Raw genomic sequence first — 16471 nt, 5'->3', positions numbered from 1 at the left:
AATTTTTGTTATGCCATCTCAAATCATATGTTCTAAAATAATAGCTTCGAACCGAAGTGAAAAGTCTGTGAGGCTGACTTTGATATGAAATACATGTAGGTGAAGATTTGGTGGACGGTGAGAGTGATGTGTCATCTAACACTGATGGTAGAGCGACTAATCCCATGAGCGACTCAGATTAATCCTTAGGCGAAATGGAATCAGAAATGAAGTGCGTTACGGAGTAGACAGGTGCACAATATGCTGAAGCTCCATCTAGGGCTTTTCAATCTCTTCTGGTCCCTATGTTTATCAACATCCCACGTCACGCTAATCATGCAGACGGTATGCCTCCCTGCACGCAATCTGACACTACCTGTTGCCCGCCAACTCTCCAGTCGCCATCTTGAAATGCACACTTTCGTATTAGATGTCATACCCAGGAGCGTTCCCTATTCCAACATCCTTACCACGACTGAGAAAGAAGGTTACACTGTGGCCTAAACTTCCACCAGGTCTTTGGCAATACAAAGGCTATGCTTCAAGTAATGCACAGGACAAACCCTTTTTGATGCGGGGATATGATTCCGAATAGCTGGTAGCAAACCGCCATCTCAGGTTCAAATTAATTTAAAACGAAGAGCGCGCCAGAATGTTACTCACTCCAAAAGTGAGAGTTTTTCAAACCTCGATCTTATTCTGAAATGCATCAAATGTAATCAAAGCAAACATAAACAAATATAGAATTTGTCAATACATGTTGTCTAAGGAGTTGGATTTCAATTGTTCACACCTGACAAAGTGCTCAATCATTATCAGTGAAACTCTGTTTTCCCTTTGTTTTATTTGAACCAAAATAACAACATTAAAACAAAATATCAAATAAGATATAATCAGTCAAACTCCTTTAGCAATCGGAGGAAAATCGGATTAATGTCATTTACACAAAATGCTCTGTATTTTTTACTTCAGAAGTATAGTGGCCATATCATATAGATTTTAAACTTTAAAGGGTTTTTAAAGTTAAGCAAAATGTTCATCAACTTCTGAGATGTGTTTCATGAAACTAGTTTCCATCTTCACTTGATGTTAGACTGCAAGCTAGTGGTATTTGAAGAGGTGGATAATTGAAGCAGATGTTATTTGTTATTGCTTTCTAATGTGCCGTTGTTCCCTGCTGTCCATTGCTCACCGTATAATGAATGAAATATCATCTTAAGTAAATCATCTGTGACACCACAAACTTCTCGGAACATTTCTCTCATTTCTTCTTCCTTGTATTTTACAAAAATATTCCTACATTTTAACATTGAAATATCGATCTTAGATGTGTCAGTGGTGATTCCACCAAAATATTAAGGAAAAGCTTTAGTTGAAATCAACCAAAATTGATTAGTATATTCATATATTTGCAATTTTTATAATTTTCTTAATATACATTAAAAATATTTTTAAAAAACTGTCTTGATAATGATAGTATCATACAATGTTTATCACCATCTTTTAAGACGTCACAAATGTTACTTTATGAATTTGGGTTTTTCGAATTTGACCACTTTTATTATGCAATTTTTGCTGATCCTGAATATTAGAATTGTGACCTGTGCTATAAGTCCTTTGTGTAAAAAAAAAAAAAAAAAGTAGCTCCGTATAAAACACTAAGATAGCAAAGACTTTGAAAAACTCAACCTAAACCATTTTAGATAATTATAGCCTAATGGTCACATATTGATGTCGGCGAATATGCCAATTGCATATCACATTCCAAACATGTTTTCTTTAGGCAATACAATATGGTATTTAAATCATCCTTATATTGTGTGTTATTGAAAGTCTTTGCGATCACGTTATAATATAATCACGAAAAATATCAGACAATAAGAAAGTTATGTACTTTTGAAATATATGATCACTAAAACTCAAATTGGCTATTTGGTCAATGGATTGTGACATAATGGCGGATAACTCTTCCGTTTGTCGTGATAAAAATATAATTGATTTCTGTTTTTCTTTTAAGTACCTTTTCCCTTGGGGCACTACTCAACATATATTATGGATTACATGTAATTATAGATCCTCTAAAGAGTAAGACCCTCCTGAGTCATTCAATTTTATTAGATTGACAAATTTAGTCATTTTGTATGTTGGAACAAATAGGAGAGTTGTCCGTCACTACATCACACAGTCATTACTGATTCCGCAAATTAAACGAGCCCATATCTAAAGTGATATCAATTTGTTTTTAAACAGAATTTTCTCACATTTTGTTCGATTTCATTCAAACTTTCGCCAGTCTACTTCTCTGAATTTATTGCTCTTTTTTTAGTTTAGTTTGCGATCAAGGTTGGATTTCCCTTTAAGGAAAATATCCTAATGTTAATGTCATGCTGAATTTGCTTTCTCCACCCCCACCCATCCTCTCTTTCTCCTTCTCTTTCTATCTTTCTCTTTCCTTTTCTCTCCCTCTTCCCCTCTCTCTCTCTCTCTCTCTCTCTGTCCCTGTTTTTCTCTCTGCTTCTCTCTCCTTCAACCCTTGCCCCTCTCTATCTCCCAACAGCTCTCTCTCTCTCTCTCTCTCTCTCTTTCTGTCCCTCTCTTTCTTTCTGCTTCTCTCTCCTTCAACCCTTGCCCCTCTCTCTCTCCCAACAGCTCTCTCTCTCCCTCTCTCTCTCTCTCTCTCTCCTATATATATATATATATATATCTGTCCCTGTTTTTCTCTCTCCTTCAACCCTTGCCCCCCCCCCCCCCTCTATCTCCTAACGGCTCTCTGCCCACCATCGCTCTTCTTTCCTCTCTTCCTACCTTCCGTTATGAAGTACGCCACCTTTAAAGAAGAGGCAGGTGATATGTTCAGTTTGCACGAATATGTTGACAAATTTGCATGGACCATCAATGAAATATTGGATTTCACCACGAGGGTGATCGTTCGCCGTATTCGTCAAGTACACGATATTGACATATTTCGAATAAAAGCTTATCGTGTCCGAATACGTGAAGGGAATATAATACAAGATGATAAATCTGGGTGTGTCCTGAATTGAAAAGCAGGACACGGTGGTGGAGAAGAGAGACTGGTAGAGCACGAGGAAAGAAAGGGAAAATATAAAGAAGGAGAAGGGATGAGAGAGAAAAAAAGAGAAAGATGAAAGAAAGAGAGGAGGGGAGAGAGTGGAAAGAGAGAGCAGTAGAAGATGTATAAAGACAATGATTTACTGATATATAGAATACTGAATACATACAAAGGACATATGAAATGACAAAGCAATGCGAAAAGAGTTATAATCTGTCTTGTCTGTAAATCTACGTCAGCAATATTTGTTGTTTGCAAGTAATAACATACAAAATATAATATACAAAATATGCAATATTTAATACTTAGTTCCTGAAAATAATCTGACACTTAGTTTCCATTAATTACAAGATAGATAAGACCTTTCTTATTATCAATTATATGTTGAAATGTTTAAAAATTTCTTGTTTGGTCATACTTTTTAAATCAAATTTAAATTTACCAGAACACAAATAGGTGAAACTTTTTCTTTAATCGGATACAAAATGGCTTAAGATTTCCATTTTACCCGACAGAGGTTCTTTTTTATTTCTAATATTCCAATGCACCATACATATTTTTTTTAAACACATTTAAATTTAAAAATAGATCATAAATTATGAAAACTTTTCTAGAGCATCGTCAAAAAACTTAATATTTTATGTTTTCCTGCTCTATATATTTATTAATTTTTGTATGTGACTTACTTATTTCTTCATTATATATGTATAATATGAAGAAATAACAAATAAGTAAGGAAAATATATTAATGATGAATAAACAAATAAATAAATTAATGACAAAATATACATTGTTCAACCTTCTAACGAAGCTCTAGAAGCTCTAGAAATTCAGAATTTGCCGACAGACAATCGTTGAAGTGGGTTGTCACGTCACCACACCGCTTCGCCCTTGATCATGGTAAATGGATAAAAGTATTCTAGTAATAAATCATCAGTCCTACTTTGACATATTTTAGTTGATCATGATATTTGTTCACAAATGTTTTTCACTTACACACATTTTTACAACAATGAACATGGATACAATTTTCGGTTTCATTCCTTCAATTTGTCGTTGAGACTTTGATCAAATCAAACATAATACTTTCACTGAAGCCTAAAGGTACTTTGTGTTTTTAGTGGATCTATTGAATCCCTTCATTTGATGATATCAAATATAATGCATCCCAATGTTCTGTACTGATGACTAGGTAACAGATTTTATTCAAGAAATCATTGTTATGCGATGGATTCTACCCGTTGCATCTACTCACACAAAGCATCGTATTTACTAGTTTTGCTTTTTTTAATATTACTACTAAAGAAACGACAACAATAAACAATCAGTAGAAGTATTATGTTAGAAATGAAAAAAAATCCAAGTATTTTAGACTTTTAATAAGTTCTACATCAAGAACATGAAATCTCCTTGATAATAAAAAAAAAAAATGAATGATTTCAATCAAAATTGTATGCCTTTTCAAAATAACTTTAAAAAAAAAAATTAAAAGATGCTAACGGGTTTCCATATTTTGTAAGTCCAACTTAAAGATAAGTTCAACTTAGAATCTTTGTGAAGCACCCCCCAGTTCATCCAAGCGTGAACACATGCTACACAAAAATTATACCAAATGATTTGGGATGAAAACACTCTGTCATAAAATGTATGATAATTGACATAGATGATTTTTAAAATAATTAGCAGTTTTCTACGTGTAAACATTTTATTGACTTGTAGTAACAATAGTTGTAAGTAACAATAGTCGTAGTTATAGCCGTTTTCGTAGTCGTGGTTGTAGTTGCTTTTATTGTTGTTTTCGATTTATTATTATTATCAGTAGTATAAAGTATTCGTAGTAATAGTAGTAGTAGTAGTAGGAGGAGGAGTTGGAGTATAAATAGTAGTAGTGGTTATGGTGGCAGTAGTAGTAGTAGTGGTAGAAGTAGAAATAATAGTAGTAGTAGTTGTAGTAGTAGTAGTGGTAGTAGTAGTAGTAGTAGTAGTAGTAGTAGAAGTAGTAGTAGTAGAAGTAGTAGTAGTAGTAGTATTTGTAGTAGTAAAAGTAGTAGTAATAGTAGTAGTAGTAGTATTAGTAGAAGTAGTAGTAGCAGAAGTAGTAGTAGTAGTAGTAGTAGTAGTAGAAGTAGTAGTAGTAGTAGTATTTGTAGTAGTAAAAGTAGTAGTAGTAGTAGTAGTAGTAGTAGTAGTAGTAGTAGTAGTAGTAATGGTGGTAGTAGTTATAATGGTAGCAGTAGCAGAAGCAGCAGCAGTAGTAGTATAAAAAGGCATGTCTTCTCCTTTTCATTGCTTCGTTAAAGGGCCACTCTAACCCAACTAACATAGCCTTTTAAAACATGAATACACCTCTACTTTTTAATATTCCAGCCTCTGATTTTTCAGAAAATCTCTAAATTGACCAAAAAATGATAATAACCATCCATTTTTTACAGATCTCACGCTTGCTGGGCTACGCCCCTCGAAAAAAGGTAATACCGTCACGTGGCTTGATGACGCTTTTCACGCCATTGCGGGCATGTTCGATTTGATAATTTCATAATAAGGAATGACGAAATTCCCCAAAACGTACTAGGATAATCATGTGCATACTATTTTTCTGATCAATGTCTTTATTTTCCCAATTAATATCATAGTTTGCCTTTTTAAAGACATTTTAATGTCTAAATCACCCTTCTTTTCACCGGAGAGGCTCCTGCAGTGACGTTATATGCTATTGCGCAATACAGCTCCGAATTTTTTTTTTTTTTTTTTTTTTCCTGAGCGTTCCGAGTCTTCATTTTTCAAAGCTAGATTCCAGAATTATTGATGATTTCTAAGAAAAATCATTGCCATGGTCAGAATCTCCGTCAAAAATTATTCTACATGTCTTTTTTTTCATTTTTTGCCCATTTTGGTTAGAGTGGCCCTTTAAATATTCATTTGTCAATCTATACTGTTGTTGTGTTCTATGTTCGAGGCTATACTGTTTTTTTTCCTTCAATTTGATATAAAAAAATATCCCTTAAGGCGACATTGCCTCAGGCGTATCCCGTATTTTGTTTATAAAAAAGAAGACATAGAGTTTTATGCTGCACCCCTTTCCTGTTTTATATTTTTAACAATTCCAAACCCGTAGTAGCCCCTTTTTGCATTTAAAATGGCGACCTCCTCGGTTACCGTATTTGTTAACACAGATAAAATGACACAAATTGATACGAAAATCTATCTGTCATCAAATTGGATCCAATATCAGTTCTATATCCGGCGACATGGCTATGAAAATACACAGGTATTGAATAACCACGACCAAAACCGGCGCTGTACTAGCTCTGCTTGGGGAGTATGCGCAGTGTGGTGTGCTGTGAGCTGAATACTAAGGGGGGAGCAGTGAGAGGGCTGAGAACAGACCATTGATACATAGTTTGTAGAAAGGAGAGAACATGCGGCATAGCTGTAGGTTTACATGTTCTTTTCTAAAGGGGTTAAAAGTCATTCGTTCATGTCACGTAGCCCACGAACTATAGCTATACTTTATCAAAGTAAATGTACCATTGAACGAGCGGAATCTTACATAGCTGTCAGAGTTCAATTTGCATCCAGTCCAATTTATATATTTATATATATATATATATATATATATATATATATATATACATATTTATTTATTTGTATTTATACATAGGCCCTCGATACTATATGATAAATTTTGAAATTAACTAATTACTGAAAATATCGCGAAAATTCCACACTTTGACCCTTATTGAAACAGGTTGAAAACCATGGTTACTACTTGTATTTAATGATGGTGGTGATGATGAGTGTGATGAACCAGGCTTTGTCTTCTATTTCTATATTTCTACATACATAGACTGTTTATCATTCTAATTTAGCAGTCATCATCACCAAGGAATTTATAACAATTTGCAGAAAATCTCACAAATCATAAGAGAGGCCTATACCTAAAAAGAAATACAATGATAACGCTCACAAATTATTGTTCACCTCTTCCCAGAACTCAACCTTCTCCATAAATGATATAAATGATATCTTTCTCAAATAATCAAGTTTAACAGCTAGAAGGCTTAAAATGGCAGGGTGCTACATCCTATGTCGTGAGTCACTATTAGATGGTTGTAAAATGCTTGTTAATGTATGATTTTATGCAATGCATGGTTTAAAAGAGCACGTGTTTTAAAAGTAAGTATTATCCATATTTGTTAAAATCTCACAAAACCCACATATTCAGGGAAAAAAACGTGTAAACATCGCATTGCTCAGTGTGTTAACACAAGTATTGCCTTGAATTGGAAGGTACCTAATGAAAAGGAAAATTCATGCAATCATAAACGACAAATAATCAATTGTTTGAACCTTCTTGATTTTTTTCTAATATTTAAGGCTGAAATTGCAATTCAACGATATTTCTGGTCATCTAACACTCATGATGTATGCTACGACCTCTCTTAAATTCGTCTTTTTGACCACCCTGCGCTCAATTTCCTTTTCATTTCCGACGCAAACTCGTCCAACGTGACTCCTTTCATGTGCTTTCAAGGCTCCCACTGGCATCGGGCATTTCGTACATCCAGCGTACTCACAAGTGTTATCTGTGGCCAGAAAGAAATTAAATAATGTACTATCCTCTTTGTGAATTGTGACTTTGGCTGGCTTCGTGACATGCTCTAGCACAAAGGTGGGACAGTGTAAGAATGATAGCAAGCTTTAGCTGTGAAAATAGTTGAGAAATAATCAATCAAACCAAATTTACCCATCCATGTACATGTATAAACACGACTATACAGAGAAGAGATGGGTTATGTGGCGTCCGTTGTATACATCGTTCCCCTTGTATGCAGACTTTCGGTTCTTGTTGAATTTTCTGATGAGATAGTAGGTGATAAACACGTCTCATAGGATAGAATTGATCAAACTAATCATCGCCTTCCATTAGACAAATTGGAAGTGTCATCAATTCAAACCAATAATAAAAACTGAAATAAACAAACGTTACACAAGAAAGAAAACGAATGTCTTAATTCAAGAAATGAGTAACAGTTGCAAATGGAATAGACGCAAAGTAATTTGATACTTGTTTATAATTCACCCCTGGCTTTACTCTGTCGTAAATGGTTTGTATATGTGGAAAACTATTTATTATACTAATGCGTCACGATATCTATCACTCATCGGAAAAAATAACATGCTGTTAGAAAGCCAAAGCTAAGGACAAGGAGGTTGTATTATAAGAGAAATGATAGGGAACTGTGTTCAGCCAGTGATAGGCTGCCTGTAAGACAGGTATGTTTAATCAACACCTCTTCATTTTATTTAGAGTTTCTCTCCATTTGAGCAGGATGCAACATGTAAATTTGAATATAAAAACACACACAGTTAATTAATTACTATTAATGCGAGATATTTTTAAAAAAATTACATTTGAAGGTCAGGCCTATAGGACCTAGAAAGGCTGTAAGTTAGATGCACCAAGGCGACCAAGCCAACCAAATATATGACCAAATTAAGTGAAGAAAATTACGTTGTGAAAGTGAAAGCTTAACAATGTCAGCACTGATGAGTTAATTTATTACCGATCAAAGAATTATCACATAAGCTCTTCCATGTATGCTTGTTTCTGTCTCTCGTGTGGTTTTAAATTTCCATCTGTAATGCGTAATCATTATATGTTGCTGCTTAAAGACCAGTTTGTGCTTTAATAATGTGCCCCCCCCCCCCTCCTTGAGATGAATGAATAGAATATAAGTGAATGCAGTTTGTGGTCAATTTATCACATTGGTTTCTCTATCTTTTCCCTATAGGCTACATAATTATACAATAGCATAACCATATTTTGATGCACTTGCCTTATACAGGCAAAACCAAACTTAGAAGTCTTATCATAGGCCGCCTCTCTCTACTCGTGAAATTATATCGACGAAAGAAAGCAATTTGAGTTTTCTGTATTCAAAGCACGTGTTTTATCTCCTTTCCAGTGCACTAAATTAACGAGTCATGTAGATGTAATGGACGTAGCACGTGCTAACATTCCGCATTTCTCTCTGAAGTCTGGTCTTCATTTATCACCGTCTCATTTCATTCTTTGACCCGCTTCTACGAGCAAACCGGCTAGCTCGAATGACTGCCACCAGTCTGCCTGCAAAATATCTCAATTGAAGTGATGATGTGGGCAACATCATTTCATTTCCCTCAATTCAGCATTTCTTGTATCGTTTGTAACTCCCGAACATCGGAACGGAATAACTATAATTTGCTCAAAGCGCGCTTCTAGGGATTGGGAGGCACTAGTACTACGGAGGGGGAGCAGTAACGGTCATACTAGATGGATAAAGATGCGAATTAAAAAGGCTACCGATGTTTAAGGGCATTTTATTTTCACATTCCCTTTAACCCCACTCCATCTCCCCCTCTCTTTAATAATAATATTTTGTTTTGGTTATTATTGGTATTTTTATTATTACCATTATTATTATTGTTGTAATATTACTTATTGCTATCATTTCAATTATTATCATTCTGAAATTTATATCTTCTTTACAAATAAAGAGCCGGGTCTAATTCATGGACCAAATTCATATGCAGAGGGATGTCAAGTTAGTTTACAGGTATACCAAGAAGTTACCAGCCATAGGTAACTTCTTGGGTATACACATATCAAATTCGGGCCAAAGGACCACCATGGAATTACACTAGCCCTACCCGATCCCATACTAGATAATATATGTCAGCGGCCTGTGTATCACAAGGTCCGCGCTTCAACTCCCGCTATGGCACTAATGTCCTTTGGCAAGACATTGATCTTCATTTGCCACTCTCCATCCATGTGTTAAATGGGTACCCGGTAGGATGCGGGAGTTAATGTGGTTAGATGAGCAAGTGTGCGCTTGTAAACATGACGTCTGGCTGGAATGCTCCCCAGGGAGTAGCTAATGTGCATACATTGTGTTCGGGTAAACCTTAATCCGACGACCGGGATAATGATATATCTGAAATGCAATTTAAAAGAACGAACTATTTTTATTATTATTATAGAGCTCCTACAACCACTGGAATTCTTCCAGCCTTCATACCCCGCATCCTGCTTCCTTCAATGTCAAGGTCTTTGTGCTTAGGGTAAGTCAGCTTCTCGGTGACTTTTACAGATGTGCTGCTTTCCTAGGGCACTGCCATATCAATGATCATGCGTCTTCCTTTCTTCTTATCCTTGACACCGATTTCCGGTTTGATGGCTTTTAGCTATCTGTCATTGTGGAATGGCATATCCCAGAGAATGGAGACTTCGTCAGTGTCAGTTACTGTTGGAAGCTAGTGTTCATACCATTTTACAGATGATATGATGTTGTAATACTGGCAGATTATCCAGTGCAGATATGCTGCTGCCTTGTTGTGCCTTGTTTTTGCGTGTACTGGGCAGCCAGAGACAATGTGGTGCATGGTTTCCTCATATTTCCCACATATCAACCTTGTGGTTGTGTTCCATCTTTGATGATATGATGGCGATATGATCTTGTAGCCAGACTCTAATCTTGTTCTGCGATAATCAGGCCTTCCGCCTCTGCAGTCAGGCTAGTAATTCTTAGTCATCAATGTGTCTTGTCGTGGTCCACATCGCCTTCTTCTGTCCTTAGGGGTACTTCCCGTGTAGAGCTTTGTCATTACAGTTCCCAGTGAGCTGCTGCTGGTCCATCTGTGTTGCCTTTGCCTTCACTCGTTTGGCATATAGGGAGTTGCACCCTCAACCTCTGTTGGTGGTAGATCTAGGATTTGAAGCTTCTGCCTGAATTTCGGAGCTTCTCTCCGGATCGGGTACAGCTTTTTTCTGTATTCATGCCGTTTTACAGTCTGAACTAGTATGTCGTACTCTGACCATGAAAGATACACTTCACGTCCAATGATTATTGTTAAAATATTTGTTTAAATAAACATTATTTTTCTTTTTTGTATCATCATCATCATCATCACCATCTTCAATATTATCATTCTTATCATCATTTTCGATGTTAACGATCTAATCAGGCTCATTTTTAGATTTACCTTTAATGACAATAGGTAGAAGGCTAATCTCCTTATAAAATACATAATTCGTTTAAGTTTTGAGTTTTGAGTTTTGAGTTTGTCCATTGGTTTCGGAAGTTTCCAAAGTATGTACGTTGTTATGGTTTAGCAGAATCCGTTTATGTCTGTTATGATAAATCAAAATATATAATACAACAATTTTTCTTATTCTTGTTCTAAACGCCAATTAAAAAATGAACTTGTTACTTAATTGTGGTATCAGCACATATTGAGTAAGCCGGATAGCCCAATTGGCTTGAAACATAATACTTTCAAGAATATCCTTATTGGAGATTAAAATTAGATCCCATAATTTTCGTCCCTCTCATCAACATCATTTAAATAGTCCGACAACTGTACTCCTACCCTTTCAGCATATTGATTCCTTCCAGACCTTTTCTTGGTTGTTCAACTTATTTAATTAACTAGTGAAATCCGTTGAATACACAGGTAGCTAGAGCAGATAAGAAATACCCTATATCAAACTTGACACTGCCGTATTTTGTTGTAATAAAAAAAATAGGAAAATTCAGAGCAATGGAAAGAGAGAAAGGGGAAAATAGAGTTAATGTGTATGTGTATATATATATATATATATATATATATATTTGCATATATATATATATATATATATATATTTGCATATGTATATATTTATATTTAAAGAGAGAGATGTACTTCCTGTACTTATAACACACCTCGTTACAGTTTATGACGTGCTTAGCAACCATCTCCATTTCATGTATGTCCATGCGGTAGCTTTCCTTTGTTACTGCGTTTACCTTAGACCTGCTCCCCCAGGATATCCCATACGCTCTAGAACACAATGACACTTGCTTTTCGCTCTGAATGAAACCCGGGCACCTTGACCGATAACTGCAGAAAAACACAAAATCGTCTTTTTCGGTCCACATAAAGCATTTCTCGAAGTATGAACCCTGTAAACCACAGTTTTATTGCTGGTCTCAACCGTTTCCAACAAGAACGGATTTCAAGAGCCTGCAGCAATAAATGTTCACGTCGTCGAACGCCCCTAAACCCCTGCGCCATTATTACATGATGATCATGATAATAATATGATGATTACAAACGGTTTAGCAACATGTCTGGAATTCAATTTCACTACTAAATGTAAGCCTGCTACATGCCATAGCAAAATAAAAAGGAGAAAGAAATTGAGAGAGGGGCTTTTGAGAAAAATACAACTTTGTTATGCCCATTTAAACAGCTAAAAAATCGCAATCGGATAATTAAACTAGGCCTATAAAAAAATAAAAAAAAGTGAAAAGCGTTTTTCGAAAGCTGTGGGGGATTTAGTAGAATGCTAGCGACTTTAAGAAAAACCTGGACATTTTGACTCCCGTAAAAAGGAAGCATTCATAGGATTCAAGTTGGCAATCTTAACGTAATTTGGAAATGTCTCTTACCTATGTAACATAACAGAATCAAGAGCCCGTCAGAAGTATTTTGTCAATTTCCCTGCAGTATTCTATCAAGTCCATCATCATATATAGACGCTCTCAGTTGGGGCAAGACAAGTTGTACTTATTCCACATTTCATTTTAACAATATGTTTCTTCGAGTCATAACTAGCTCACATTCATACTCCCTATCATAAACTACGGGGAATTTCTGAATATCTTTAAAGGGAAAGATGAGTTTTGTTGCAGAGGGCGCTACACAAAATAATTTGTTGGTGAGATAATGAAATATTGAGTGTCAAATTTGAAAGAACATATAATTAAACATGACAAAATCATTTTTGTTTGATCAAAATTGGTTCAGAGACGGCTGAAATATCCATGAATATATATAAAGATTTCTAATATGCGTGGTGCCCCACAAATATTCGATAATTTGAACCAGCCGTTCAAAAAACGGGATAGCGCCTTATACGTTTTATTCCAGCCAATGCAGCGAATGCCGATGTTGGCTTCTTGTTGGCTTTTTTGTGTTGGTTATAACACGCACAACCAGTCGGCCCGTGTATTGTTATTATTAATTAATTAATTAATTAACGGTCACCGTATCATTTTGAAAGTGGAGCTGTATTGGTATGATCGTATTGGCTAAATTTCACACATTTTGGGGTCTAAAATTACCTTCAAAGCAATTTTAGGTCCTAAAAGGGCATGTAGTAATGTCATAAAAAAAGAATAAGAGCAATAGCCATGCACTTTGAAGACATTTGCGGACTGAAACAAGAACACAACTATCCCTATTGGTTTTCATACAGGGGCCAAAATACCAATATATTTCACAACATGAAACATTAATCTTAACTAAAAGCTTAACATAAAAACACTCATTAAGGACGACAGAAATGATGTTACCGATATCACTTAAAATTGCATTGATACTCTTATTTTACAAACAAACATTTACAGATGCCTCTAAACTATATATGATAAAGTGGACATGTTGACAGGATTACATTCGTGATTACATGTAACAAAACAGGCTGAGTCTCCGGGTTAGATACTATGAACAGGCTTTATTATGTTTTGATTAATCTAATTTAAGATTTCACGAGGTCTATTGGTGACCTAAAGTGAGTCACGTTTCTTGGTTGCTTCGCCGTATATTTTCTGGTTAAATGAAGCGGATAGGTTGCCGTACTCTGACCATGTTCAAGGTTTGATGATTGTGTTTGCATAAGATGAACAGACATCTTTATTCATATACATAAACCCATCAAGCATTAAGATATATTTACATGTGACCTTTAAAATGCAATATATTCACAATGCCCATTGACTGTAACTCGTAGACACAACATTAACATGCTTTATTTATAAGCGTTCACAGTTGTATATAAATGTTTAAAAGCACTGTAAATGATTAGTAGCAGAATAGACGAGAAAATATGTGTTTTCTATTAATGATATTTTTATTCTATCTTGTTTTTTTCTCACAATTATATTTTGATGTTTGTATTTAAATAAACGCCTAACTTATCATATATGTATTAACAGTTTATGTCATGTTCTACATATATTCCATTTTGTCGTCACAATTCAAGAGAGCGGTTTGAATTATATATTTCAAAGAATACATAATCATTGAAAAGTGTGATCTCATACCCATTTTTTTTTTTGTTAAACAATGTCACGAAATATGAAAAAGGAAACGTTTTTACTAAGTTCCATTGAAACAAAACTTTGCTCGAAACATTTTAAATCAAGCTCTTTCATCTTTATACTCTTTGACAGATCAAAACGCCTTTTACCTCTTCCATCTTCAAGATTTGTATTAATGGTTTACAATCCTTGAAAGGGATAGGTAAGACCTGAATCTCTAAAAAATTATTTCAGTGATGCCACTTCTGAAAACTCACACACACCCACACCCACATCACAATAATTAACCTTTCCTCATTGCTTCCAGACAGCGCGTTTTACAGTGCAATCGTATGCATCATTAAGATCCATTCCTATATAATGGTAATATTTTCGTTAAATGAATGTATGTCAGTTTGTGTTTATTTTTTAGGATACTTATTCATCATGCCCTCCATGTAACTCTGCTCTTAGGCTTCGATATGGTTTTGAGTGAACGTCTTTTCAAATCAAATAGAATGCGTCGTTGTAATACTATAACAGTAATGTATTTTTGTGTGTTATTTTTAAAATATGGACAATTGATTGGAGTATCTTTTTTTTTTAAAGGTTTATTGATGTGTAAGCCGATGAAAAACTTAAAAAATTGATCTTCACTCTCCCAAACATCCATTCAAAAGTTACTTGGTTTAAACAAAATAGTGTATGATAAGTAAATCCATACATACATATCATTATATAACTAAATGTGGACGTCGATATGACGCTTAATTGACAAATCCCTATGGACTGGGTATGAATTACCAAATAAACGAGGTAATGACAAACAAGACAATCATAGGCAACATGTGATTATATTAGGATTTGCGCGTGTGCGTGTGTGTGTGCGTGCGTGTGTTTTATTTTTTACTTTTAAACAAGTTTTTGTGTGTGTATGTGGGTGCGCGTCTTTGGGTGCGTGTGTATCTAAATTGAGAGAGAGAGTGGAGGGGCAGAGAAAGTGAGAAAGGGAGAGATACATAGGAGCCTGTGAATATACCTTACTAATCGAACCCCTGCACATCACATAAATCACACAGTAAACATTTTTGTCCTCCACGAGCATCAATTATCTCGGATAGTATGTAAAATAGCAGTCTGTTTGCGTGATCGGTTTTATACCACGTATTGAATATCATGTACAACAAAAAGAAGAATGTAGAAGTATTAGTAACAAAACAAAAAATAATAAATTTTTACAGTACGAATACTTTTCAAGAAATATGTTCGTTTTTAAACGAGGTTTCCTTCTTGTTGGTTCTTCGAGTCTTTTTTTCTGTTTAAATGCGATGCATATATACTGCACATGATCGCAGTCCCATTTTGGCAAGTCAAACGATTGTAAACTAATTAACACGATTCACTTTAATATCAGTCAGCTCTGTTTAGGTAAACGATTAGATTTCAATCATAAGTGTATGTGATTACACGTTACAATTGATGAAAAAGATTATATCAATCGATTGTTAAGAAATGAAGTATAAACCCTATAAATTTCCCTTGATATTTTCTCTCTATGAATAAAATGCTGAAAAATACAAATACGGTAAGCTAGACAAAAGAAAAAATTGTTGAAAATAAGGGTAACTGCTCTGACGTCTAAATAAACGCTGATCGCAGCAATGCTAGACATTCAGCCAAACCAAATATAGAATTTCAATAAAAACACGATTTCAATAAGCAAAATGAATTTTGACAATCGTTGTGTCGTGCCGAAATTGCAGATTACATGTGCTAGCTGGAATACACATACATTGAACCCAGCTAAAGCAGTTTATTTGTCGAAAATTCAACTAGTGGATCACCTATTCAACAAGATGATACTATCCTTGCCTTTTTAACTGAAATGTAAGTTTGACCAATCTGTGAAATCAATGGACAGCAACAACAAAGATCTTACAAATATATCTTTCACATCACCGCTAACATTTTATTTCTTTACAGCCAACCCTAATAATAAAAAATCTTTTTGAAATTCCAGAATGTGCAGACATTATTTAATTAAATGCTAGAACATTTATATCAGTACATTGAAATCAGTACATTGAAATATATTGTTATCCTCACTGTGCCTCTGAATTTGAGGCCCGTGCGTACAAAATACACAAGTTTCTCGCTTAACAAGCCATGCTATGAAAGGTCACCACTACAACCTAACCCATATAACATCGATTCTCACCTCTGTGTTAGAAGATTAGACAAAGATCTTGAGGCGCTCTTCTAGAGTTTCAAAGTTAAAGAATCAGATAAGAACCGGCATGTTAAAATGTAA

The sequence above is a fragment of the Strongylocentrotus purpuratus genome, unplaced genomic scaffold (assembly GCF_000002235.5).
Source record: "Strongylocentrotus purpuratus isolate Spur 01 unplaced genomic scaffold, Spur_5.0 spur5_scaffold_11, whole genome shotgun sequence".
NCBI classification, from domain to species: Eukaryota; Metazoa; Echinodermata; class Echinoidea; order Camarodonta; family Strongylocentrotidae; genus Strongylocentrotus; species Strongylocentrotus purpuratus.
This window is presented reverse-complemented; position numbering follows the sequence as displayed.